The sequence below is a fragment of the Scyliorhinus canicula genome, chromosome 11 (genome assembly GCF_902713615.1).
Source record: "Scyliorhinus canicula chromosome 11, sScyCan1.1, whole genome shotgun sequence".
Taxonomy (NCBI): domain Eukaryota; kingdom Metazoa; phylum Chordata; class Chondrichthyes; order Carcharhiniformes; family Scyliorhinidae; genus Scyliorhinus; species Scyliorhinus canicula.
In genome coordinates, this window is record NC_052156.1 from 166,042,811 (window position 1) to 166,050,970 (window position 8,160).

The window sequence follows — 8,160 nt, forward strand, 5'->3', positions numbered from 1 at the left end:
TCGGGTCTGGAATTCACTGCCTGGAAGTGTGGTGGAGGCAGGTGCAAACAAAGCATTTAAGAGAGCAGGGAATGACACTTAGTCACAGTGCTCATTTGGAGAGCTGGGGCTGATACAATGGACCAAAGGACCTCTTTCTATGCCATAACATTTCTGGATTCAAGCTTTTTCTGGCTTGCCTGGATGATTGATTGAAACTGCATCTTCTCTCCCAGTCCACAACTATTTTCAACAGGTCTTCCTCACACAGCCAACCCCACAGCTCTCCTCAATAACTCTAAAATACTTTTTTCCCTTTCATCAGTTTCTGGTCTCAGCAATTCTTTGAACTCAACTTTTCCAAAATATAGAAACTAGAGCACCTGGAGGAATCCACGCAGACACCGGGGGGGGGGGGGGGGGGGGGGGGGGGGGTGGCATTGGTGTCAGGCTTGGCTCTCAAAGCACATTCTCGCACCTCTTGTCAGAAGGTTCTGGATTAAAGTCTCACCCCAGAGGTTTCATAGAATTTCCAGTGCAGAAGGAGGCCAATCGGCATATCGAGTCTGCACCGACCCTTGGAAAGGGCACTCTACTTGAGCCCAGGCTTCCGCCCTATCCCCATAACCCAGTAACACAACCTAACCTTTTTGGACATTAAGGGGCACTTTAGCATGGCCAATCCACCTAACCTGCACATCTTTGGACTGTGGGAGGAAACTAGGCTTTGGCACAAGATGTTGGCTGGCACTTCAGTCCAGTGATGGGGGGGGGGGGGGGGGGGGGGTGCTGTGTAGTGATATTCAGATATCAATATACATGATCAATGTATCTAAATGTAGTATAGTCGTTTCCATTTCAATACTAGACTTCTCAAAGTCAGATACTATAAGAACTGGATTCCTGCCTTTTTTTAAATCAGGTGATGATCATGATGTGATTCAGAACAGTGAACAAGCAAGACCTAGAACAGCTGGAGTGAGAGAGTTCTAACTATGAAATGAAAATCGCTTATTGTCACAAGTAGGCTTCAAATGAAGTTACTGTGAAAAGCCCCTAGTTGCCACATTCCGACGCCTGTTCAAACTAATTTGTTATAATAGTGTATAGTTATATGGTTATCTGTATTGTACTTTATTTCTTTATTGTTAGTTTAGTATTGAATAAAAGGACTCACAGTTTATTATTTTATTACTCATTAAATATTTCATCTTTCAACAAGAAGACTATTGGTCATTGTATCATCCTGGTGGATTCAAGAGTAATGTATATATTTTGGATAAGCCATTATTTAAAATATAACATGCTGCACCATCAGAGGCTGCTCCTGCAGATGAGATGTTTGACCTCCAAAGTGTATATAAAAGGGCATATCCTTTGTATTAAAAAAAAGAATAGTGGAGATCTCCCAGTGTCCTGACCCTCAGCTGACATCTAAAGACAGACACAAAAGCAAAATATTGCAGCTGACTGAAATCTGAATTTAAAAACAGAAAAAATGCTGGAAATACTCAGCAGGTCTGGCAGCGTCTGTGGAAAGAGAAGCAGGGAGTTCATGTTTCAGGCCAATGATCTTTCATCAGAACTGGAAAAGGTTAGAGAAGAAGCCGGTTTTAAGTCACACTGAGGCCTATCAGCGACCAGAACATGCACACATGGTCCACAGTGTGGCGACCAGAACATGCACAGGTCCTCCCACCAAGATGGGGATTGTTTGTTCCCCGGCCAACTTAACTGCAACGTTAACAATTAAATTATATTTTTATAAATAAATAAATACATTTGGGCAGGTGATCAAGTTGGAAAGGCTGTGTGCAGGGAGATCCTGCACAGCCTAGCTAACTAAGTTGGTAGAAAATTAATCCTTGGATCATGGTTTGGAGCCCATCTTTGGGCGCTGAATGGGGCTCCCAGGCAGCCTGTCGTCACTAAGAACATAGAACAATTTAACGGACATTGAAATTTTCCCTCATTGTAGTTGCAATTTTTTTCCACGAACTGATTTTGTTGCAAAGGAGACAGTTATTGGATGTCAGCTTGAAAATACAAATGCATAATTCAGGGGCAGAAAGCAGAGATCCACTTGACTTTAACAGTAACCGACACTGACCCTGCCACTGTGCATGTGCAGCACGTTCTCTCTCCCCGGTGGTGTGTCACATAAATAAATGCAGCCTTAAGCAAGTACAGAGATGGAGAAAGAGAGGAGGGGAATAATAAAAGGGAAGGTCTGTAATAGGGTGGAATTTCCTCCTGGAATATGCAAGGATGGGGGTTAAAAGCTAGCTGAGAGAACTGCCCAGGGCCTGCCTATCTTTCAGTCTGCATGAGGAACAGCAGCTGGAGGTGTTTTTTTTAGAGAAATACAGCACAGAACAGGCCCTTTGGCCCACAATGTTGTGCCGAACTTTCGTCCTCGGTTAATCATAGATTATCATAGAATTTTGGACACTAAGGGCAATTTATCATGGCCAATCCACCCAACCTGTACATCTTTGGACTGTGGGAGGAAACCGGAGCACCCGGAGGAAACCAATGCACACATGGGGAGGATGTGCAGACTCCACACAGACAGTGACCCAAGCCGGAATCGAACCTGGGACCCTGGAGCTGTGAAGCAATTGTGCTATCCACAATGCTACCGTGCTGCCCTTAAGAACAAATTAATCTACACTCCATTATTCTACCATAAGCCATGTACCTATCCAATAGCCGCTTGAAGGTCCCTAATGTTTCTGACTCAACTACTTCCACAGGCAGTGCATTCCATGCCCCCACTACTCTCTGGGTAAAGAACCTACCTCTGACACCCCTCCTATATCTTCCACCATTCACCTTAAATTTATGTCCCCTTGTAATGGTTTGTTCCACCCGGGGAAAAAGTCTCTGACTGTCTACTCTATCTATTCCCCTAATCATCTTATAAACCTCGATCAAGTCGCCCCTCACCTTCTCCATTCTAATAAGAAAAGGCCTAGCACCCTCAACCTTTCCTCGTAAGACCTACTCTCCATTCCAGGCAATATACTGGTAAATCTCCTTTGCACCTTTTCCAAAGCTTCCACATCCTTTGGGGCAGCACGGTAGCATGGTGGTTAGCATAAATGCTTCACAGCTCCAGGGTCCCAGGTTCGATTCCCAGCTGGGTCACTGTCTGTGCGGAGTCTGCACGTCCTCCCCGTGTGTGCGTGGGTTTCCTCCGGGTGCTCCGGTTTCCTTCCACAGTCCAAAGATGTGCGGGTTAGGTGGATTGGCCATGCTAAATTGCCCGTAGTGTCCTAAAAAAGTAAGGTTAGGGGGGGGGTTGTTGGGTTACGGGTATAGGGTGAATACGTGGGTTTGAGTAGGATGATCATTGCTCGGCACAACATCGAGGGCTGAAGGGCCTGTTCTGTGCTATGTTCTATGTTCTATGTTCTTCCTAAAATGATGTGACCAGAACTGCACACAGTACTCCAAATGTGGCCTTACCAAGGTTGTGCACAGCTGCATCATCACCTCACGGCTCTTAAATTCAATCCCTCTGCTAATGAATGCTAGCACACCATAGGCGTTCTTCACAGCTCGAGTGGCAACTTTCAAAGATCTATGAACATAGACCCCAAGATCTCTCTGCTCCTCTACATTGCCAAGAACCCTACCGTTAACCCTGTATTCCGCATTCATATTTGTCCTTCCAAAATGGACAACCTCACACTTGTCAGGGTTAAACTCCATCTGCCACTTCTCAGCCCAGCTCTGCATCCTATCTATGTCTCTGCAGCCGACAACAGCCCTCCTCACCATCCACAACTCCACCAATCTTCGTATCATCTGCAAATTTACTGACCCACCCTTCAACTCCCTCATCCAAGTCATTAATGAAAATCACAAACAGCAGAGGACCCAGAACTGATTCCTGCGGTACGCCACTGGTAGCTGGGCTCCAGGCTGAATATTTGCCATCCATCACCACTCTCTGACTTCTATTGGTTAGCCAGTTCATTATCCAACTAGCCAAATTTCCCACTATCCCATGCCTCCTTACTTTCTGCATAAGCCTACCATGGGGAACCTTATCAAATGCCTTACTAAAATCCATGTACACTACATCCACTGCTTTACCTTCATCCACATGCTTGGTCACCTCCTCAAAGAAGTCAATAAGACTTGTAAGAACATAAGAACTAGGAGCAGGAGTAGGCCATCTGGCCCCTCGAGCCTGCTCCGTCATTCAATGAGTTCATGGCTGATCTTTTTTGGACTCAGCTCCACTTTCCGGCCTGAACACCATAACGCTTAATCCCTTTATTCTTCAAAAAAACTATCTATCTTTACCTTAAAAACATTTAATGAATGAGCCTCAACTGCTTCACTGGGCAAGGAATTCCATAGATTCACAACCCTTTGGGTGAAGAAGTTCTTCCTAAACTCAGTCCTAAATCTACTTCCCCTTATTTTGAGGCTATGCCCCCTAGTTCTGCTGTCACCCGCCAGTGGAAGCAACCTGCCCGCATCTATCCTATCTATTCCCTTCATAATTTTAAATGTTTCTATAAGATCCCCCCTCATCCTTCTAAATTTCAACGAGTACAGTACCAGTCTACTCAACCTCTCCTCATAATCCAACACCTTCAGCTCTGGGATTAACCTAGTGAATCTCCTCTGAACACCCTCCAGTGCCAGTATGTCCTTTCTCAAGTAAGGAGACCAAAACTGAACACAATAGTCCAGGTGTGGTCTCACTAACACCTTATACAATTGCAGCATAACCTCCCTACTCTTAAACTCCATCACTCTAGCAACGAAGGACAAAACTCCATTTGCCTTCTTAAGCACCTCTAAACCAATTTTTTGTGACTCATGCACTAGCACAACCAGATCTCTCTGCACAGCGGCATGCTTTAATAATTTATCATTCAAATAAGAATCCCGTTTGCTGTTATTCCTACCAAAATGGATAACCTTACATTTGTCAACATTGTATTCCATCTGCCAGACCCTAGCCCATTCACTTAACCTATTGAAATCCCTCTGCAGACTTCCAGTATCCTCTGCACTTTTCGCTTTACCACTCATCTTAGTGTCATCTGCAAACTTGGACACATTGCCCTTGGTCCCCAACTCCAAATCATCTATGTAAATTGTGAACAATTGTGGCCCAACACAGATCCCTGAGGGACACCACTAGCTACTGATTGCCAACCAGAGAAACACCCATTAATCCCCACTCTTTGCTTTCTATTAATTAACCAATCCTTTGTCCATGCTACTACTTTACCCTTAATGCCATGCATCTTTATCTTATGCAGCAACCTTTTGTGTGGCACCTTGTCAAAGGCTTTCTGGAAATCCAGATATACCACATCCATTGGCTCCCCGTTACCTCCTGCACTGGTAATGTCCTCAAAAAATTCCACTAAATTAGTTAGGCACGACCTGCCCTTTATGAACCCATGCTGTGTCTGCCCAATGGGACAATTTCTATCCAGATGCCTCGCTATTTCTTCCTTGAAGATAGATTCCAGCATCTTCCCTACTACCGAAGTTAAGCTCACTAGCCTATAATTTCCTGCTCTCTGCCTACCTCCTTTTTTAAACAGTGGTGTCACGTTTGCTAATTTCCAATCCACTGGGACCACCCAAGAGTCTAGTGAATTTTGGTAAATCATCATTAGTGCATCTGCAATTTCCCTACCCCTCACAAATCCGTGCTGACTATCCCTAATCAAGCAGTGTCTTTCCAGATGCTCAGAAATCCTATCCCTCAGTACCCTTTCCATTACTTTGCCGACCACCGAAGTAAGGCTAACTAGCCTGTAATTCCCAGGGTTATCCCTATTCCCTTTTTTGAACAGGGGCACGACATTCGCCACTCTCCAATCCTGGTACCACCCCTGTTGACAGTGAGCACGAAAAGATCATTGCCAAAGGCTCTGCAATTTCATCTCTTGCTTCCCATAGAATCCTTGGATATATCCTGTCAGGCCCGGGGGACTTGTCTATCCTCAACTTTTTCAAAACGCCCAACACTTCTTCCTTCCTAACAAGTATCTCCTCGAGCTTACCAGTCTGTTTCACACTGTCCTCTCCAACAATATGGCACCTCTTGTTTGTAAATACTGAAGAAAAGTACTCGTTCAAGACCTCTCCTATCTCTTCAGACTCAATACACAATCTCCCGCTACTGTCCTTGATCGGACCTACCCTCGCTCTAGTCATTCTCATATTCTCACATATGTGTAAAAGGCCTTGGGGTTTTCCTTGATCCTACCCGCCAAAGATTTTTCATGCCCTCTCTCAGCTCACCTAATCCCTTTCTTCAGTTCCCTCCTGGCTATCTTGTATCCCTCCAGCACCCTGTCTGAACCTTGTTCCCTCAGCCTTACAGAAGTCTCCTTCTTCCTCTTAACAAGAGGGATAGGGCAACCTCTCTTGTCAACCATGGTTCCCTCACTTGGCCATCTCTTCCCTGCCTGACAGGGACATACATATCAAAGACACGCAGTATCTGTTCCTTGAACAAGTTCCACATTTCACTTGTGTCCTTCCCTGACAGCCTATGTTCCCAATTTATGCACTTCAATTCCTGTCTGACAGCATTGTATTTACCCTTCCCCCAATTGTAAACATGGCCCTGTTGCCCTATCCCTCTCCATTACTAAGTGAAAGTCACAGAATTGTGGTCACTACCTCCAAAATGCTCCCCCACTAACAAATCTATCACCTGCCCTGGTTCATTACCAAGTACCAAATGCAATATGGCCTCCGCTCTGGTCGAACAATCTACATACTGTGTTAGAAAAGCTTCCTGGACACACTGCACAAACACCACCCCATCCAAACTATTTGATCTAAAGAGTTTCCACTCAATGTTTGGGAAGTTGAAGTCACCCATGACTACTACCCTGTGACTTCTGCACCTTTCCTAAATCTGTTTGCCAATCTGTTCCTCCACATCTCTGCTGCTATTGGGGGGCCTATAGAAAACTCCCAACAAGGTGACTGCTCCTTTCCTATTTCTGACTTCAACCCATATTACCTCAGTAGGCAGATCCCCCTCGAACTGCCTTTCTGCAGCTGTTATACTATCTCTAATCAACAATGCCGCCCCCCCCCCCCCCCCCCCCCCACCACCTCTTTTACCATCCTCCCTAATCTTGTTGAAACATCTATAACCAGGGACCTCCAACAACCATTTCTGCCCCTCTTCTATCCAAGTTTCCGTGATGGCCACCACACCTTAGTCCTAAGTACAGATCCATGCCTTAAGTTCACCCACCTTATTCCTGATGCTTCTTGCATTGAAGTATACACACTTCAACCCATCTCCTTGCCTGAAAGTACTCTCCTTTGTCAGTGTTACCTTCCCCACTGCGTCACTACACGCTTTGGCGTCCTGAATATCGGCTTCCTTAGTTGCTGGACTACAAATCCGGTTCCCATTCCCCTGCCAAATTAGTTTAAACCCTCCCGAAGAAAACCTCCCTCCCAGGATATTGGTGCCCCTCTGGTTCAGATGCAACCCGTCCTGCTTGTACAGGTCCCACCGTCCCCAGAATGCACTCCAATTATCCAAATACCTGAAGCCCTCCCTCCTACGCCATTCCTGCAGCCACATGTTCAACTGCACTCTCTCCCTATTCCTAGCCTCGCTATCACATGGCACCGGCAACAAACCAGAGATGACAACTCTGTCTGTCCTGGCCTTTAACTTCCAGCCTAATTCCCTAAACTTGTTTATTACCCCCACACCCCTTTTCCTACCTACGTCTTTGGTACCAATGTGCACCATGACGTCTGGCTGCTCACCCTCCCCCTTCAGGATCCTGAAGACACGATCCGAGACATCCCTGGCCCTGGCACCCGGGAGGCAACATACCTTCCGGGAGTCTCGCTCGCGACCACAGAATCTCCTATCTATTCCCCTAACAATTGAATCTCCTATTACTATTGCTTTTCTATTCTCCCCCCTTCCCTTCTGAGCCCTAGAGCCAGACTCAGTGCCAGAGATCTGGCCGCTAGGGACTTCCCCCGGTAGGTCATCCCCCCCAACAACATCCAGAAGGTATACTTGTTTTGAAGGGGAATGGCCACAAGGGATCCCTGCACTGTCTGCCCGTTCATTTTCTTTCCCCTGACTGTAACCCACCAACTCTTGTCCAGTACCTTGGGTGTGGCTACATCCCTGTAACTCTTCTC